Source organism: Lactuca virosa, chromosome 8 (assembly GCF_052849685.1).
Source record: "Lactuca virosa cultivar CGN04683 chromosome 8, Lactuca_virosa_CGN04683_v6, whole genome shotgun sequence".
Classification (NCBI taxonomy): Eukaryota; Viridiplantae; Streptophyta; class Magnoliopsida; order Asterales; family Asteraceae; genus Lactuca; species Lactuca virosa.
The window spans coordinates 349,605,190-349,614,324 of NC_136433.1; the positions used below are offsets into that span (position 1 = coordinate 349,605,190).

The window sequence follows — 9,135 nt, forward strand, 5'->3', positions numbered from 1 at the left end:
AATGTATGACTGACTGTGGAGAGTTTGAATAATATAATTATTCTGGAAGTCAAAACATGCAAAGTTGAAACAATAGTAAATGATTAACATAAGATAGTAACACTTTACTCATAAATAAATAACAACTTTTATTTAATCATCAAATGTCAATTACATTTTACAAGTTTCAGAACTATCTAATTATTAAAACTAATATCATCCTTCAGCCCGATGCGCCTCGCATGCTGTAAATGCTTAACCCTACTCAGTCCCTTCGTGAGGGGATCTGCTGGGTTCTCATCTGATGATACCCTCTTTCCCACGAGGAGTCCTTCTTCTATTCGATGTCTAATGAAATGCTATTTTCTATCAATGTGTCTGGATCTCCCGTGATCCTTTGGTTCCTTAGCTAAAGCAACCGTACTTTTGCTGTCACAGAAAATTTCCATTGGCTCTTTTATAGCTGGTACAACTCCAAGGTCTCCAATGAAGTTTTTAGCCATATCGCCTCTTTTGCTGCTTTACTTGCTGCTATGTACTCTGATTCACAAGTAGAATCAACTACTGTCTCCTGCTTGGAACTTTTCCAAGTAATTGCTCCTCCATTTAGGGTAAAGACCCAGCCTGACTGAGAGCGGAAATTATCCCTATCAGTCTGAAAACTAGCATCGTTATACCCTACTGCTCTAAAGTCATCACTCCCACCAAGGGTAAGAACCCAGTCCTTAGTCGTCCGTAGGTAGTTGAGAATATTCTTTACCGCATTCTAGTGAGCCTTGCCAGGGTTCCCTTGATATATGCTGACCATGCTCAAGTCAAAGGCCACATCAGGGTGAGTACAAGTCATAACATACATGATCGAGCCCACAACGAAAGCATATGGTACATGACTCATCTCAACTATCTCATCCTCTGTACTCAGACTCTGAGTCTTACTCAGTTTGGCGTTACTCTGGATCGGTAATTCCCCTTTCTTGGAATTCTGCATGCTGAACCTATTCATCACCTTATCCAAGTAGGTACTCTGACTAAGTCCAATTAGTCTCTTACTCATGTCTCTCAAAATTCGTATCCCTATGATATAGGCAGCTTCCCCATGGTCCTTCATAGCGAAACACTTCCCAAGCCAGGACTTAACCTCCTGCAAGGTTGGGATGTCATTTCCTATGAGTAGTATGTCATCCACATACAACACCAAAAAGCTAACTATACTCCCACTATCCCTAACATATACATATGACTCATCCTCGCTCCTCGAAAAGCCAAACTCTTCGACTTTCTCATCGAAGCAAAGATTCCATCTACGAGGTGCTTGCTTTAATCCATAGATGGATTTCTCAAACTTACACACTCTATTAGGGTACTCTGCACTCAAAAAACCCTCTGGCTGACTCATGTAAACATCTTCAGCCAACTTTCCATTAAGGAAAGCGGTTTTGACATCCATTTGCCATATTTCATAGTCATGAAATGCAACAATGGCTAGCATAACCCAAATAGACTTAATCTTTGCTACTATTGAAAAGGTCTCATCATAATCAACTCCCAGAGTTTGTGAAAAACTGTTTGCAACCAGTCGCGCCTTATACGTGTGTACATTACCATCCATGTCGGTCTTCTTCTTGAAAATCCATTTGCACCCGACTATCTTACGACCTGGTACATTGTCAACCAAGTTCCAAACTTGATTGTCATACATGGACTGTCTCTCGCTGCCCATAACCTCTTCCCATTTAGCAGCCTCAAGGCCTGCCATGGATTCCATGTAGCTGTTAGGTTTATTCAGACTTACCAGTGTACTATCACTGATAAGCGTATCACCTTCCACAGTAACATGGAAACCATAGTAATGCTCAGGTGCATTCCTAACTCTCGTGGAACGCCTCAGTGGTATGGGCTCCTCAGTAGGATCAACAGGAGTTTCCTCCTCAGGTTGATTGCTCGGGTTTGAGGTTCCTTCACCACTTGACTCTTGAATTTCTTCAAGGTCAATTTGCCTCCCATTGTTTCCTTGACTTATGAATTCTCTCTCCCGAAAGACTCCTCTCCTTGCTACAAAGACCACATTATCACTGGGTTTGTAGAAGAGGTAACCAAAGGATCTATGTGGGTAGCCGATGAAAATACACCTCTCACTTTGAGGTTCGAGCTTATCGTGAGTCTCGTGCCTCACGAAAGCCTCACAACCCCAAATCTAATGTGATCTAGATTGGGAACTTTTCCAGTCCACATCTCATGAGATGTTTTGGCAACCTTTTTAGTAGGGACTAGATTCAGGATATGGGCGGCAGTCTCTAAGGCATACCCCCAGAATGAGATTGGTAACGAAGCTCGACTCATCATGGAACGAACCATGTCCAACAAGGTTCGATTGTGCCTCTCAGTCATACCATTCAGTTGTGGTGTGCTAGGAGGTGTCAATTGTGAGACAATCCCACATTCCTTAAGATAGTCAAGTAACTCGATACTAAGATACTCTCCTCCCCGATCGGATCGGAGCATCATGATATTCCTTCCCAGTTGATTCACCACTTCCTGCTTAAATGCTTTGAACTTTTCAAAGGTTTCTGACTTATGCTTGATTAAGTAGATATATCCATATCAACTATAATCATCAGTAAAAGTCACATAATAGCGATTAGCATCTCTTGTGGCGGTTTTGAAGGGTCCACACACATCAGTGTGTATGAGGTCCAACAAACCCTCACCCCTCTTACACGTACCAGTGAAGGGTGACTTTGTCATAATTCCAAATAAACAAGACTCGCAACTATCATCCGACTTTAGTTCAAATGATTCCAAAACTCCAGCCTTTTGGAATTGGCCTATGCGTTTCTTGTTAACATGTCCAAGATGACAATGCCACAAGGATGCCTTATCCAAATTATTTGAAGAATCAATACACAATACATTATTTCCTAGATTATCTACAACATTCACAACGTCATATACACCATCACAAGGTAATGCTTTAAAGTAAAATACATCATTGTAATAAACATTAATAGCACCATTATCATTATCAAATGAAAAAGTAAACCCTTGTTTGTACAAGCCATGGAAGAAAATAATATTTCTCACCATTTCAGACGAGTAAAAACGTTTATTCAAATCTAACATTAACCCGATATTCAGCAATAAAGAATAAACTCCTATCTTGGTAACATGTGATGCTTTCCTATTCCCCATGATTATGTTTATCTTCCCATGCTCCACTTTCTCACTTCTTCTTAGGCCCTGCAAATCAGTACAAATGTGAATACCACAACCTGTATCAAGCACCCAAGAATTAGTATTCAATGAGTTATTATACAATATATTGTAAATACCTTCATGGGTGGGTTTAACTTTCCCATCCTTTACATCTTGCAACTATTTGGGGCAGCTTCGCTTCTAGTGCCCTTTTTCCTGGCAGTAGAAGCATTGTGCTTCCTTTGGGCTTGAAGAAGGAGGAATGGAACCTTTCTGTGTTCCACTTGAAGAGGAGCCATCAAGAGACTTTCCCTTGGTACCATTCGAAGGGGTCTTCCTCTTTTTCCCCTTTCCTTGCCCAATTGCCAGGACAGGAGCAGTAGTAGGAGTATGAGTAACAACTGATGTACTTTTAAGACCGCTTTCAGCGGTCCTTAAAAAACCTTGAAGCTTAGTTAGTGTGACTTCCTCCTTGTTCAAATGATAAGGCATACGAAACTGATCATAACTTATAGGTAAGGAATGGAGAATGATTCTCCCTCTTTCATCCTAGCTGTTATCATGGAGGAAATGATTTCATACCTTTCCTGACGAGCACTCTGATGGTACCTATCCATCAGATCTTGGTGCATCTCAAAAGGGTAGAAATCTTCATAGGATTTCTGGAGTTCTGCTGTCATTGTGGCCAACATGATGCAAGACACCTTAGTGGGATCTTTCTCATGGGTAGTGTACTCAGCAATCTCCTCAGGAGTAGCAGTCGACTCATCGATAACCTTTAGCTCCTTATCGAGGACATACTCTTTGCCCTAATAGCGAGTAATCATTCTGATGTTTCTAATCCATTCATTAAAATTGGAACCATCAAAAGTGACTTTCCCACACATGTTCAATAGGGAAAAGGAGCCTGTTGGGTTTGAGCCAGTAGCAGTGTTGGAAGACATCTTATAGAAAGATAGACAAGTTTTATTAGATAAAGAGTCCTTAATAAGTCACCCAAATGAAATATTAACGCTAGCATCCTACAAACTATTTCATACCTTGGAAGAGGGATGTCGTAATCCAAGCTATAAAATATTTGAAGGTAGGTAAATGACGATTTACCAATTTCTACCATTATAAACAAAATAAATTATTAAGTTTTAATTGGATTTGAAACTCCTAGATCTTTTGAGATATATTGAACTTTCAATGGCATGTTTAAGTCTCGATTGTGCCCTCTCAAGTTTGTGATTGGGATGCTGAGGATCACAAACAAGGTGTGAATAACCACGCAAATTGACTTGGTACCCTTAATTGATCACCCAATTGATGTTCCGGTTAACCACACGCGCTCCACCGATCTATGATAAAACTTAAGTCACCCTTTTCCACTCTTACTAGTCCTTGTTAGTGTGTCGGTTAACCACACACGCTCCACTAACGACTTGGTAAGGTACAAAGTGTAATTTCATGGGTTAGCACCTATTTCACATTTTCCTAAAGTAACTAAGATTGGGAATCAATAAAGGTTTAGTTACTTTATAATTTCATTATACTTTTAAGGAGGATTAATGTCGTATCCTACCCGTTCGGCTAACGACCCTCCACCAGTCAAGGAAGCGGTGGGTGAGAGTGGACACCCATTAAGCTACCATTTTATAGGCAACAACCTTATACCTTCCTTATAGACCGGCTTCGTGAATGAGGCCTACTAACGGTAAGACTTAGTTATTCTTATACATATCTATGTATTTAAACTTTTAATATAATAATAGTATAAGGGTTGAATTTTAAACTTTTAAAACTCTAAGGTTTAATTTGAAAAATAAAGTATTAGGGTATAAGACTTTACAAATTCCAATACTTGAGGGAAAGTATTGAAACTATTCAAGACCTTTCATTTCATAACTTATGAGTTTAATGGTCCATTAAAATGAAGACTCTTCATTTTATGTAACCTCTTATTATTTAATAACCCTTTTAAGGAGGAGACTTTTGGTCATCCATAACTTGAGGACAAGTTATAGACTCCATCATTAGGCATTAGATCAAGAATCATATTAACAAGCAAGTTACACATAATTTCTATGATCTTCTAAAACTCATAAGAACATGGAATTTTGATATTTGCCATTGTAAATGGATTAGCATAATCATTACCACATCAAAAAGAGGCTTTAAGGTTCAAAAAATAGTTTAGGGTAATGTCCTCATCCAATACTAAACAAAACCCCGAAATTATGCATATAGGGGCATCACCACGTCATGGTAAAGACTGTCACGTCGTGGCGAGCAGTTAGATGCAAAAAATGTAGAATTTCATCTTTTGAAAAAACATGTAGCATCAAGTATCAAGCAAACAAGCCTAGGCTGTGATTCCACTGATGGGTTTTGAGCATACTAACACTCCTATGGTGTACATGGAACCCTAGAAATCTTGGATCTATGTTTTACTATGATACATGCAAATTTGATTTCCAAGGTTCATAACCTATCTAGCATAGCATGGGCAACTTTTAAACATAAATGCTAGTTGTAGAACATACCTTATGTTGTTTGGATTCCTTTGAAAACCTTTTGAGCCTAACACCTCAAGTGTGATGCCTCCAATGTCTCACACAACACCACAATACTTGGAATAACCTTGAGAGAAGTTCACTAACACCTCAAAATAGGCTAGCCCTCTTTCTTGCTTGTACTAGTGCCAATTTTGCTAGTCTAGGGATCCTTTTATAGTTGTGGCACAATTAGGGTTACACCATGTAAACCCTAATTGTCATGGCTTTCCATATTCCATGATCCATGGGTTTGTAACCTCCATGGACTATCCATGGAGCAGCTTATGGGTTTTAGCCCAATCCAACAAACCATGGATCATTAGCCCACTATACAAGAATAGATGATTTACACAATCAACCCCATATATTTAATTAGTCTCTTTTTGATCACTTAATTAATTCCAAATTAATTCTTTGATCAATACTAATTAAATAATATTATTAATATATTAGAACTTATAATATATTAATAACCTTAAGTGTCCTTTCTCTCATTTTGGTCTATCCAAGCATAGCAATGCCATGCAACCCTAATGGACCATGCCGGGTCGGGTCAAGTACATACCAAATATAGTTATGGACTTAGACACTATATCCAACAGAAGCGACCATGAACGGGTCACTCCAATACTTATTCTCTAGTAAGTATCTATGAAGCTGATTACAACGCTTTGTCAACCATCCTATTTCATATTAGTCTTATTTTATTACTGCTCCCACAATAACAACTAACTATGGAGTTTTAGATTGAATAAATTTACTCAAGGATTAAACATGTTAATAAAGAACACAACAAATATTTAATGAAAAGATCATATGCCATATATATCATAGTCATTACAATAGGTAATGTTATATAATGTTCCAATAATCAATACTAATACCTAGCTCAAATCCAATCACTAGAATAGCAAAGTCCTATTCCTCGAGCATGTCCTTCAAATTTTGCTTGAGGAAGAGGCTTCGTGAAGGGGTCCGTCAAATTTTGATCAGTGATAACTTTGCGCATACTAATTTCACCTTCTTCAACTTTATATCGAATGAAGTTGAATCTGCGGCTATATAATTGGTCTTCTTGTGTGCTCGGGGTTCTTTTTCCAAAGCAATAGCACCCTGATTGTCACAGAAAACGTCTGGGGGGTCCTGAATGGTACGGACTACCCCTAGATCCCCAATGAATTTCTTCATCCAAGTAGCCTCTTGTGCAGCTTCAGAAGCAGCAATGTATTCTGACTCTATAGTGGATTGTGCAACAACACTTTGCTTGGAGCTTTTCCAAGACACCGCACCCCCATTGACAATGAACACATATCCATATTGTGATTTGCAATCATCTCGATCAGTTGTGAAGGAAGCATCAACGTAGCACTTTACACTTAAGATATCTTCCACGCCTACATAGACGAGGAACAAATCTGTAGTTATTCGTAAGTACTTTAGGATGTTCTTTACAACTTTCCAATCATTCTCCCCTGAATTTTGTTGGAACTTGCTTACCGTGCTCATAGCAAAAGCAAGATCAGGTCTTGTACAATTCAGGGCATACATGATGGATCCAATTGCAGAAGCATATGGAATATCTTTCATGTTGTCTAGCTCAACCTTTGTGCTAGGAGATTGAGATGAACTTAGTATAGTGCCATGTGCCATGGGTACAAATCCTCTCTTAGAGTTTTCCATATTTAACTGCTTCAATACTTTCTCGATATATGTACCTTGGCTTAGACCTATTAATCGTTTTGATCTATCTCTATAGATTTTGATTCCAAGAATGTATTGTGCCTCACCTAGGTCCTTCATTGACAAACACTTTCCAACTCAAGTCTTCACACTTTGTAAAGTTGGAATGTGATTTCCCATGATCAATATGTCATCGACATATAGGACCAAGAATATCACCGAGCACCCACTAGTTTTCATGTCAACACAAGATTCATCTTCATTTCTAATAAAACCACACTTTGTGGTTTCATCATCGAAACGATGATTCCAGTTACGATATGCTTGCTTTAACCCATAAATGCATCTCTTGAGCTTACACACTTTATTAGGATGCTTTTGGTCGACAAAACCTTCGGGCTGATCCATATAGACATCTTCTTCCAAGTGTCCATTCAGAAAAGCGTTTTTGACATCCATTTGCCATATCTCATAGTCATAATATGCAACTATGGCAAATAGTAACCTAATTGATTTAATCATAGCTACTGGTGAAAAGGCTTCATCATAATCTGATGGGTTTTGAGCATTCTAACATTTCCTAAGTGTACATGCAACCCTAATAACCTTGGATCTATGTTTGTCTAATTATCATGCAAAGTTGAATTCCAAGGTTATATTCCTATCTAGCATACATGGGGAACATTTTTAACTTGAATGAAAGATAGAATAACTTACCTTGTTGATGATTATGATCCTTGAAACCTTGTGAGCCTAGCACCCCAAGTGTGATGCCTCAAATGCTTCACACAACACCAAATGCAAAGGAGTAAACTTTGAGAGAATCTTACACTTGCAAAATCGGCTCTAGCCCTCTTGTTTCTTAGTGTCGCCGATTTTGGGGAGAACACCTTTGTTTATATAGTGTGTTGCATTAGGTAAACCCTAATGTAACATGACTCTTCATTTCATGATCCATGGGTTAACTCCATGGAGCATCCATGGAGCATCCTATGGGTGGAACCCAACTTGATAATCCATGAAGCCTCTTAGCCCACTATATAAGATATGGAAGATTTACATAATCTACGCATATATTTAATTAGTTATCTTTTGATCACTTAATTAATTCTAAATTAATTCTTGATCAAACTAATTAAATAATATTATTAATATATTAGAACTTATAATATATTAATAAACCATAAGTGTTATTTCTCTCATTTTAGTTTATCCAATTGCATGGTGCCATGCAACCCAAATGGACCATGTCAGCTCGGGTCAAGTACATACCAGAAATAGTTATGGACTTAGACACCTTATCCAACAGTCTCCCACTTGGATAAGTCTAATAACTATAACTGCAATAGTTCAGGAACCGATCGGCAATCGTAGCCCTTTCAAGGTCTCTCAGAACTGAGAAGATGATGATACGCCATTTAAGATAAGTGATCATATAATCCTCTGTTCTAGATATCATCCGGACAAATACATGGAATAGTGTCTTACTTTGTGTCCAACAATTTGTTTCCCGATTTCTGATTTGTTTGACATAGAACTCAATTGAACACATCAACTTAGTTCTGACCGGGCCCGGTACATAGGTCAAAACAAAATCATCGAGGGGCCCAGATATCAGCTTCTAATCCAAGAAGGAACAGATAAACTTCGACTCATATGTTTGTTCTACTACTCATTGAATTATACACAAGAGCACGTTTTATAAGATCGAGTTACCAATGCGTTTTCATACAATCAATGCATA

General features: G+C 38.4%; 1 pseudogene; it reads right to left on the bottom strand.

Moving 5' to 3' along the window:
* Window positions 1–6,689: 6,689 nt before the first annotated feature.
* Window positions 6,690–7,391, bottom strand: LOC145131878 (secreted RxLR effector protein 161 pseudogene; annotated as a pseudogene).
* Between the last annotated feature and the right edge of the window lie 1,744 nt (window positions 7,392–9,135).